At 39.3% G+C, this 6,939-nt stretch overlaps 1 pseudogene; it reads left to right on the top strand.

Annotated features, from left to right (window-relative positions):
• Window positions 1-2,548: 2,548 nt before the first annotated feature.
• Window positions 2,549-5,447, top strand: LOC110204549 (coiled-coil domain-containing protein 170-like; annotated as a pseudogene).
• The last annotated feature ends 1,492 nt before the right edge of the window (window positions 5,448-6,939 follow it).

Genomic DNA, 6,939 nt, shown 5'->3' with positions numbered 1-6,939 from the left:
GCCACTTTCCACTAAGGTACAAATAGTTCCAGGTCATCTACTTTACAGTGTTGTTGTTCATGCCATTCATTACAGGCAGTATGGTGTAATGCAGGACTTAGGGGGAGATCTAAATGTGGTTCCTATGTCCCTCCGTTGGTTGTTGGGTGAATAAACAGCTTCAGCTCTTAGAGTTTATTTATTCATCTATGCAATGGGGATGATAAGACCTAACTGACTAACTAACTAACAGATTATAGTGAGGCTCAAATCAGTCAATGGATCTGAAAATGCTTTGTGAACCTCTGAGTGTCCTGCAAATAGAAGGCATTATTATACCTGAGAAAATTCCGTTCCAACACAAAAAAGTGATTGCCCTATGGGGAATGCGCTAGCAATTAATTTTATGAATTTATTTTTTTTAAATGAGCTAGGTGTACATCTAAATAACATGGTGGAAATTAATGAAAATTAATCTGCAATAATGTTTTGGAAATTACATGGTCTGGTTTGAAAAAGTTGAGTTTTACTACATTAGTAGTTTTTTAAATTTGAACTCTTATCTGAAGAGCTACTAAAATTTTAATTCCATTGGGAATGAAAGCTGGCTTGTGCTACACTTTAGGAGTGTCAATGCATATTCTTTTCCTCTTCCTCTCCCCTTTCCCTCCCCAAACCAATTGGTCTCAGCATCAACAAAGTCTTCATCAAAAATAACTATTTCGGTGTCCATTCTAGTATGGGTACATGAATAAAGGTTGGGACTATTTTTTTTTGTCTCCTAAGGTATTACATGTACAGCTCTTAGCCAACCTTAAAACACGATACAAATGTCAGGTCTCTAACTCAACTTGATGAGTGCACAGAGTGGTAAGGTTTGGGGCTGATGATCTTTTCATGGAAGGTGTGACTATGCCCACTGACAACACTACTGCCATCTAGTGGTTTGCATTCTCCTCGCATCCACTTGAGAGTATTGGGTGCCCACCAATCAGGAGCCAGGGTTCCAAGGGTCAGTGGCATCTCATTGTGCTGGCCTTTCAAGGAAGGCTTCAATATTCATTTTCAACCTCTTCCTTTTTCACTCCTTTCCAAGTATGGCCGGGCCCAATAGAGAGAACCTGAATCCCATTTGGTGGGCAGGGAGGGGTGGGGAGTGAGGAAGGATATTACTCTCTGAGGAATCCATTAATGTCTCTCTTGAGGCAAAGGCACATGAGTTCCTTGGTCTCTCCACCATATGGCTTGAGAAGAAAGCCCCAGACCCCAAAGCAAAAAGGAAGAAGTAGGAATTCTCTGGGCAGCATGGTCCAACTACTCAGATTTTTATCAAAAGAGGCTGAGAAGGTGATTTCCTGGCTTTGGGGTTGTCTTGATACCAGAAGAGGGTCATGCACATGGCAGCAGTGAAATCTACACCACAATATGAATGAACAAAAGACCACAACTTGGAGCCTTAATATGACAATGTGTTACTTGGCCAATGTTTAGTCTGTCTGTCTAGAATCTCCTTCCAAGAGAGTGAAGCCCTCAGCTAGTCCCAAAACGATGCAGGCCAGTGTGGATCTCTGAGGGTGAGAGAAGAATATTAGTATATTTCCTCTCTGCTAGTTCCAAGTTAATTTCTCCCACAAGGAGTCCAAACCACAGGGTTTTTTCAAGGATATTACAACCCTGGGGAAAAGGTAGAAATCAACAGAGAAGAAGGAAATGGTAAATCTGGTTTATGGATTACTGTGAGTCCTTTCTGTGTTTTCTGAGAGGTAGAACAAAGGTCACCCTACTCAAATTATACATTTCTTGAGTGCCTTTACCCACATCTGTGGAGACCTAGATGTTTGTTATATTCAAATATCATGCTGTGATTTCCTTGGAGGCAACATGGGAGGAGAAGAAACCTGAGCTAAAGAGAAAGTGATTTTTCATGTTCCCTGCATTTAATCTGGTCTATTTAATCCCATACAGAGCCTGGAGCTCAGACTCAGATGAGTCTGGGCCTAGTTTGATTCCTTGATTTTGTCTCTGTCATAGTGACCACTTTTTTTCACAAATTGAAGTAATAAAAGCATTGCTTCTGCTGTCAAATAAAGTAGGCGGAAATAACATCTCACCCTATCCCAACTAAGCTAAAAGTTGATTTCACTCTAAAGATACCAATCCTTAGGTGCCTTTCGCAAATGAAACTAAAAACGTTAACAACAATAATTTATGACTTAGAGGGAAATATGACTTTTCTCTTAAGAAGCACTTCATCTCTATTGTCCAAACTAATCTGCACAATAACCCTGTGAGGTAAGGAGTACAAAGATTATGATTCCTGATTTAGAGATGATGAACTGAGGCCTAGGCAGGTGGGACAAATCTCAGCCTCAAAACTCAGGGCATTAATTCCTTGTCTACTACTCTACTCAGTTTGCTGCTGAAGTGGATGCAGATTGTATTTGTTAATGCATTTAACTTGGACTCAAAAGAATGACTGACTAATCAAATATTGCTCTAGTACATGTAACCCCAGAAACAGAAAGTACTTTAAAACACACAAAGGACTAACTCCTTTGTTTTGATGTAGGGAGAAACTCATTGGGAACAAAACAAAATGAAGACATTGCTGACAGAAGATTTGCATGCGAAATTCGTGCAACTAGAGAAGGAGAAAAGTCAATAGACTCTGTTGAGTATTGAGCACAGCTTGAAGAACCCCCTACAATGGTAAGCTTGGAAGAAAAGGTGGAGAAACTTAAGAAACAGCTCAGTGAAATGAGATGGTCAAATCAAATCATGAAAAACTCACCTGAGGAGAGTCATCTACCTCAAAGTAAGTTGAGATAAGTGAAGTACTTTCAGAAACTCAACCAGGGTCTTTGTCACTGCTTTCTGGTCTCCCTATTTCAGTTAAACAAACAGGTCCCCTTTGTGCTCTTCACTTAAGGGAAACTTTCCAAACTATGAATCTTCTGGATTGCCTCCTGACCTTCTCCATGTCCTTCACTGAGTGTCCCAGTTGTAAGATCCTCTAAATCAACTCTATTTCAGCAGGTATACCTATTCAATTGAAAGACAGTCGACACAATCCATAGAAGACTAGACTTGGAGTCAGCAGACCTGTGTTTGACCATGGGAAAGGCTCCAAGCCTCAGTTTCCTCACCTGTAAAATGGGGCCCCCAAACCTGTACTACTTATCTGACACTTTTTGTTGTGAGGCTTAAAGTGGGGAATAAACATGCTATATGAATGGTGGCGGTTATTCTACACTCATGGATCAGCCAGTGAAATTTGCAGTTTATTGGCAACAGTCTAGCCAGACTTTGCTTCTTGTTTCTCTGTGTGTGGGTAGCACAGACTATGAGCTCCTTGAGGCTGGGACCTCATTTTGTACTTTTTCTTGAATTTCTGGTCTGACTCACAGTGCCCTGTATACTTGGCTTCAGTGTGAGAAGACTTAGTTTTTGTTGTTGTTGTTTGTTAAGAATGATGACATGTGTGATTGTATATCTATGCTCCTCGATTGTGAGATACTAGGTGGACCAGAGGATAGAGCCCTGGCCCTGGAGTCAGGGAGACTTGAGTTCAAATCTAGCCTTTCAGAGTTATTGGCTGTGTGATCCCAGGCATTAACCTGCGATCCACCTCCATTTCCTCAACTGTGAAATGGAGATAATGTTCAAAACTCCCTCCCAGGGTTGTTGTAAGGATCAAAGGAGATGATCTTTGTAAAGTGCCTTGCTCACTGCCTTGCTCTTAGTCACAGTTGATAAATACTCTCCCCCTTTTATATTTGCCTGGAATCTTAGAGGGAAGATAAGTGAACTGGCCTATCATATAGAGGAGAGACAGAACTGTAATCATTCTCTCCTCACCCTCACGGACAAAACCATTGAGAAGATCCGGGAATCTTTAAAAATGGTTGAAAGAGTTAAAGAGAAGACAGCTCCAAAAGTGATCAATTTGAGAAGAACATCAGACTACACCAAGCAAGAACCCAGAGAGGGCATAGAATGGCCTGTCATACCCTGGAAGCTGTCACTAATGATCTATATATAGTAAACAGAGCACTTGAAGAAGCAGAAAAATGAGAAAAACAGGTATTTTCCCCCCTCCCCCACTTTCTAACAAGGGGCATTTTAAAAAAGGAATGTCTAAAAGATTGGTCTCAAATTATCACTGTTTTGATTAAAAGTTTATTTCTCCTATTTGTTGCTTAGGGAGTTATAATCTTATTCAATTACTGTGTAAATCCCTTCGGATTTTTTGGTCCAGGATTCATTATATCTCATTTGACCAATTTTCCTAGAAAATTGTTCCTTTCTAGTAGGAAAGGTCTCCATGAAATAATATCGTGTCTCCAAATATGTCCAAACATGAGTGTAGTTTTCAGATACTGAAGCTGATTCTCAGCCATACCATGATCCAATGCAATTCCAAAGGACTCATGATGAAAAATGTTATCCACCTCCAGAGAAGGAAGTGATGGAGTCTGAATGCAGATTAAAACATATTAGTTTTCATTTCTTTTTTTTCGTATTTTTTCCTTTGGTTCAGTGTCTTCTTTTCAAACAGGACCTATATTGTGATGTGTTTTGCATGATTGAACATGTATAGCCGATATCAAAATGCTTTCTGCCTCCAGGAGGGGGAAGGTGAGGGAAGAGGGGAGGGAGATAATTTGGGATTCTAAATTAAAATCAAATAAATGTTAAAAATTGTCTTTGTATGTAATTAGGGGAAAACAAACTATTTTTTAAAATATTGAAGCTTTTGTTATTATTACTTTGATTATTAAAGCTTAAAACTGCTCGAAGACTTTTGGGACAGACTGTTTCCTCTAACAAAAACTCTACTATTGAGCGGAACAGGCAGATAGCTGATAAATTTTGAATTAGATATTAAGAAATTATATTTGAAAATACAAGATCAGTTTATGGAAGGCTCATGCTAAAAAAGGACACTTTTCTAGGAAATTGTGTAGAAACCTGGTTTGATGCTCTATGTTGCCATTGTTCATAAAAAAGTAGCTTTCTTATAAAGTTGTCTTAGACAAGTGAATATCAAAAATCCTGAGCCACTGACGCTACTTTTTCTTTTCTTTTAGTGTGTGACTGTTTCCACCCTTATAGCTCGTGGATTTTAGAGAGTCTATAAAGAAGATGAGAGGCTTTAACATTGAAATTTCAGGCAAAGAAATCACTAATCAACTCAAGCCCATCATACAAACTTATGAAATTTCTTCATTGACATCTAACAGCAGATTGAAGGCTACTGGTAATCGTAATACTGGCCAAGAGAACAAATGGCACAAAGACATTTGGTGCTTTTTTTTTTCTTCACTGTCACCAACCAGACCTAATTTGTTTTTTGTAATTTTTTTGTTTATTGTTTGTATATACGGCCGGTAGAAAATAGCTAGAGAATGAATACAATATTTTTGGCATTTTCATTTAAGTATTCTTTGATGTTTGTCACTTGATTTTTTTCTTTTCTTATTTCACTCTTTCACCTTGTTCCTCTCTGCTTTTGCTGTAACTTGTTCTTGACTTGTCATTTGTAACTTATTTGAGATAGTCTAAACCTGAGATTTCATCACCTTGGGAACTCCACTGATACATGTCAGCAATTTTGTATTTGATAGCATTGGCTTATATTTATATTAAAACTGTAAATTATTGTCCTACTTACGTAGGATGCTGACAAAGTTGGACGGCAAACCCAGAGTAGTACAGCTAGTATGTGTAAGAGTACGATTTGAACCTAGGTCTTCCTATCTCCAGGGCAAACTCTTATTGCACTAAAAGCAAGACATTTGTTCTTCAATATGTCATTATCTTCTTTCTGCATAGTTACATTATTTTTGATCCCTACTAAAAGACATATGCATTGTCAAGTTGAAAATTTATGTTATTTTAATCTCTCTAGTACAGAACAAAAACAGATGAGAATTTTAGGGTAAAATTTTGGTTGAAGTTTCACTTAAAAAACAACTGAGCTTTTGGTAATGATGCATAAAACATCTAGGGACAGAAAGACCACTAAAAATTTCAAAAGTTGGTTATTTCCTTAATAGCAATACAGCCTCGCTATAGTGGCCACAAAGGAGCCAGTTCTTAGAGCATGCAAAGATATTCCTTACCTGGTTGTAGGCCAAGTGGACAATTATGAAGAGCCTGTTTCTTCTGGCGGTGCCTAATTAATGGACATGCGCTAGAGACTGAAGAGAAAATCTTTTAACTGGCCCTAAGAAGTGATGACCAGAGTTTCCAAACTGACTTCAGCGTGGTTTTAAAAGGAATGACCCAACTCTCTCTATTTCTTTCTCTGTCTCTCCCTCTCTTTTTCTGTCTCTGTACCTAAATCTCTCTATCCCTCTGTCTCTTTCTCCCTCTTGGCTTGGAAGCAGGAATGCTGCCTGAAGAGCTAGGTGGAGGAAAAGTGGCTGCCTTGCCTCTTTTTGCACTACTCAGGCATGGTAACTGTCAACCAATGGCTTCATGTCTTCTTGTGATTGTTCTTGATCTTAGGCAAATGAGCTTTCCTAGATGGAAGTGTTTGTATAACCTGGTGAGCTCAGAAGATCCCCAAGTCCCCTTGGCTGTTGGGAGCTGAATGACTGTAATATCAGCACCTCCTAGAGGCAGAGGAAGAAGAACCCCATAGCAACAGATTGCTGACATTAATGGAGGTACCTGCAATAGTTGTGGAAAGACAATCACCTGAGAAGGGCAGCTGCTTCAAGAGTGTGACCTCTCAGAGTGGAGAGGAGTACCAGTATGCCATCTAGAAAGGAATCAGCCCTCAGAATCTAGCTGGAAGCTATCCTGAAGGGAACTTTATGAGGATTCTACAAAGGAAGAAAAGGACAGAAAGTGCCAGAGTTATGAGTTATCCCTTTGCTACATGTTCTCCTCACACACACTTCACTGTCATTGTACTCTAAGAGCTCTCTCTCCACTGGATATTGCTTTTCT

Source organism: Phascolarctos cinereus, unplaced genomic scaffold (genome assembly GCF_003287225.1).
Source record: "Phascolarctos cinereus isolate Bilbo 61053 unplaced genomic scaffold, phaCin_HiC Scaffold_579;HRSCAF=1209, whole genome shotgun sequence".
Lineage (NCBI taxonomy): Eukaryota > Metazoa > Chordata > Mammalia > Diprotodontia > Phascolarctidae > Phascolarctos > Phascolarctos cinereus.
Note: the sequence above shows the minus strand (reverse complement) of the source record. Positions and strands in the feature narration are given on the sequence as shown.